Source organism: Eurosta solidaginis, chromosome X (genome assembly GCF_040869045.1).
Source record: "Eurosta solidaginis isolate ZX-2024a chromosome X, ASM4086904v1, whole genome shotgun sequence".
NCBI classification, from domain to species: domain Eukaryota; kingdom Metazoa; phylum Arthropoda; class Insecta; order Diptera; family Tephritidae; genus Eurosta; species Eurosta solidaginis.
Window position 1 is genome coordinate 75,390,737 of NC_090324.1, and position 4,498 is coordinate 75,395,234.

Here is a 4,498-nt window from a genome sequence, read left to right on the forward strand (position 1 = left end):
GCAGGCGGTCACTCTAGCTCAACTTCGATCTGGGTACAGTAACAGGTTAAACTCTTACCTATCCAGAATCAACCCCGACTTACAAAATGTATATCCTATTTTGAATGTGTCCCCACATGTCACCAACCATCTTTTTAATTATAATTTGAAACCAACGCTTCTAACACCCCTCTCACTTTGTCCAGCGCGGATGAAAAAACAAGTTTCGTTGGACTCCCGTTAGAGGACATTGATGATCGGTCGCACCTATTGGATGGGCCGAAGCACTGCTACAACAACTACAACAACAGTGTTTTTATCGTTAGTACAACAACTAGAAAGACACCGCAGATTTGTAGGTATGGAGGGCAAAAAAACTGCAACGGAGTTCATACTATAACCAAAATGCTAGTTCGGAAACTGGATTTGCCCATAACCATAAAAGTCGCTTAGACTTGGAGACTGTTTCTGCAATTACAATAACAACTCTTGAGTAATCCTGCCTTTTGGATGAAACGAAGCACTATTATTTTAACAACAACAACTCAACAAAACAATATAATAAATATGAAAATTAGCTTTTTCCTGAAAGAACTTAGCCATGCCTCTAATAAGCGCTGCTTATGATTTGGCTGTTTTGGTTGTAATTCTCCAAATAGCTGCTCAGCTATCTCATCATTTTGATACTTTTCTGGCTATGTATATAGGTTGTGTACACTAATAATGTTACAACAATTCAGTATGATAGCAATAATCATACGTAAAATACTTAATTATTTTTTTTATATAAATTAAGATAGTGAAAATTGCATAGATTTATAAATGCACTATATAGACTATGTTGTTATAAAAAATATTATTTTTAGTCTTTTAGATTAAATTCTTTACTTTATTAAAGCGCCGATAGCCTCGAAAGCATTATTTGCTATCTGGATGCGAAAGAAGCAGGCAGAAATAACGGGAAAGGCACGTAACGTAACTGGTGTGACACCACGATATAAAGCCAAAGGACCATCGGTACACATTAGATCCACGAAGCCGCTACGCACGCCACGCGGATACTTGCCTGCGGGAGCTGTTTGCAATCTTGAGTTCATCAGCTGGCTTATCCACCATCCAATATGCTATACCCGCTGCACCACCAGCAAACATTTTTGTACCGATGCTTATCTTTTCGCTGCCAGTTTGCTCTTTGACCTTATCTTGAATATACTCGTAAGTGAGAAAATAGAAAGCATTTGCGGGTAAATCACACAACAGCGTCGCACAGCTCCCTTTGTATAACCTACGTATACCGTCTTCCTTGTACAATTTCGAGGCTGTATCTTACATACCCTTGTATTTACGTTCGCCACCTGACGATTGCTGCACTTGTAATAAGCATTTAATATGTTCACCAGGCGCTGTAATAACGGTTGACATCAACCCGGAAAAATAGCAAGCAATTCCAATTTGTGTGTATGTTAGCTTTGCATTTTCACCTGTTTGTTGCGAGCGTTTACCCAATGCATAACCAGCAAAGCATAAAGCAAATATGGGCGCTAAACTGTGAGTGGTGCAGTCATGCCTTTGTATAGGCCTGTGACGCCTTCATTCTTTATAGTTTTGGCAGCACAATCGAAAGTGCCCTTGTACAAGGCGGTTGACCAGGAGCGGAGTTGGACCTTGTTTGGAGGCGAACCTTAATGGTGTCCAATGGATGTCTTGAGTGTACATTGTATATGCAACCAAATCCGCGACTCAAAAAGGCCTTCAAAGGATTTGCTTTACGTTCTTGCGCTGGTACCATAAATATTGGTTTACGCTGTTTTTATTTATTTACAATTATCTTGCCCTGCAATATTGCCATCTTGTTAAAACGATATTAGTCCGAAAAAATTGCACTGCAAAGCTTTCCGAAATAAAAAAGTAACAAGTGGCTATACTGGCTACGTATTGGGTTTGACAGTTTCAGTGAATACGTAGTGACTACGTAGGAGGACAAACGCGAATACGTAAGAAGTTATAAAATACGAATTCTGGGTGAATGTGAATGTGAGTGAATGCGACACAAACATTCACGGTGACATACATAATACGGGCCTTATTGTGAATCAAACTAAGGCCCTTATTATGTATGTCACCGTTGTCACGTAACCTCTATCCAACACTAAAAATGCCATTGTAATACGACCCTGATCTAAACCTACGACAACCCTACATACGCTACAATTGTCGTTAATGTACCAAAATGAGAAAGAAGAGTCGTGTAGTAGCCGCCGTGAAGAAAAGTTTAGCCTTCAGCAATCAAAGATAGTAATTTTCAATAAATATATATTTGTCTAAAATATTATTCATTAAACTCTGTGAATCCTTTTGAACTTTAATTAAAAACACAACTTAATATTATCCACGCTTACATGCGTAGCTATCCATGAATTCAGTGTTATTTTATTTTATACATGAATGTGTGTGTGGTAAGGTAAGTGCGGAAACTACTGCGTGACAATTATTCAGAAGTAGGGATCGAACTCCCTTTCAACCGCAAACGTTTAAGAAAATAAGAAAAACTGCTATTCATATAAATGAAGTGAAGTGCTGTAGTGAAAAGTTCGATAATTGCATATATAACATTATATGTTGTAATGTACTTATATTTAATCTGTCATGTCACCCATTTTATTATACCATGCATTTCTGACAGATGGTAAATGTCACTTGCTGGCGGAAATGCAGCCAACTTCGCTTTTGCTTTGGGGTCTTCTTCTTCCGGTGACAGCGAAACGCAGAGGTTGTTCAAATAAAAATAAAGCAAAGGAAATAAATCAAATCGTTTTAAATTAAAAGAAACAGATTGTATCCTCAGGTGTGGGTTTTTTTTTTTTTTTTTTTTTGTACGAGGAGGAAGCATCGAAATCCTCATAGTCAGTGTGGGACTTTAACCGCACTAAACCTCCTACCGTCTGAGTACCATTTACACCCCGGTACTACCGTCAAGTATTCCGTCGGGAGGTAGGTTAGGTTGAGCACTAAGCTCTACGTCTGTCGGGGTCACGTTGCTGTAGTTAGATAGTGCCGCGATATGGTTAACGCTGGGACTGACACGCCCTGCTTACTACCTGAATATGCTTGACGCATACCACTTCTACGAATATTTGCAAGCCTACCTTAAACACTGTGCATATAGTGCTTGTGGCATGCTTGTGCGTTCGACTACTTGTATTGTAGGGTTTTGTTTTTTATATATGTATATATGTGTAAATAAATTATATATGTATAAATAGAATTTTTTTTTATTTCAATAGGTTTTTCCGTTTTTCATTTCATTTTTTTTTGGTTTTTTTTTTTCCACAATACGTAACGGGGCTTTCCTCGTACTTCCACCGGTTGGAGAGGTCTTCTCTCCAATCCGAGTATAAACTCTGATTACATGTGAGACGTTTACCCTCATACTCGTTGTTTCTACGGTTGGAGAGGCCTTGTCTCCAATCCGTAGGTTTGTCGTTGCGTGTATGTTGACTGCTTTTGGTCGCACGGTTGAAGAGGCCGTGTCTCCAATCCGTGCTTTATTCCTTCACCTGGGGCAATATTCGAACGGTTGAAGAGGCCTTGTCTCCAATCCGTCGCCTGGTTTGCTATTACATTACCTACATATATTACGGTATTTTCTTATTTTATCACTCTCACGCCGCTAATTGTACGGAGGCCTTGCATCCAATACGTGCTCAGCTCGATCCCCTCCACCTTAGCAGTTTGTTATCCACCCACGCAACTCGACTGTTCAATGTTCGCTGCTGCGCCGTAGCCTTTCAAGACTTCGTATACACTTCATTATTTCCGCTATTACATCGCACGCCGCTGACCGTTTTACCTTGCTTTGTAGCATGCATTCAACAATTGGTATTTGGCTTTTTACAACGCCAGCTAGAAGTTGACACCGTCGTTGCTTTGGTCCTCTTGCATTTATCATTATCCTAGATAATGCTGCTACGGTTTTTGCTACCTTTCCATCGGCATACTCTAAGTGGGATTTGAATGACAACCTCCTATCTATCACAACCCCCAAGTATTTTATTGCAGGCAGTGTGTCGATGTCATGGCGGCCGATCCTTATAGTGACCTGCTCCACCCTTTTCCTACTTGATATGAGTACAGCCTCTGTTTTTTGTTCCGCCAGCTGCAGTCCATTTTTCGTAAGCCACGATTGAACCATCGCTATGCTTGTATTAGATTTGGCGCATATTTCGCCTAGGTGCTTGGCGGTGATTACCAATGCGATATCGTCCGCGAAGCCGATAATTTTCACCCCATTGGGTACCTTGAGTCGAAATACTCCGTCGTACATAATATTCCAAAGCAGTGGACCGAGCACGGAGCCTTGAGGAACACCGCCTGTGACGTGAAGCTTTTCTACTCCAGCAGCCGTTTCATATTCCAGCACGCTACCTTCAAAGTAGCTGCGTATGATCCTACGCAGGTAAAGGGATATGCCTATCTGCTCCAGCGTGTCCAGAATTTTTGCCCAATTGGCAGTGTTGAA

At 40.6% G+C, this 4,498-nt stretch overlaps 1 pseudogene; it reads right to left on the reverse strand.

The window, feature by feature from the left end:
• Positions 1-863: 863 nt before the first annotated feature.
• LOC137235014 (congested-like trachea protein) lies at positions 864-3,928 on the reverse strand (annotated as a pseudogene).
• Between the last annotated feature and the right edge of the window lie 570 nt (positions 3,929-4,498).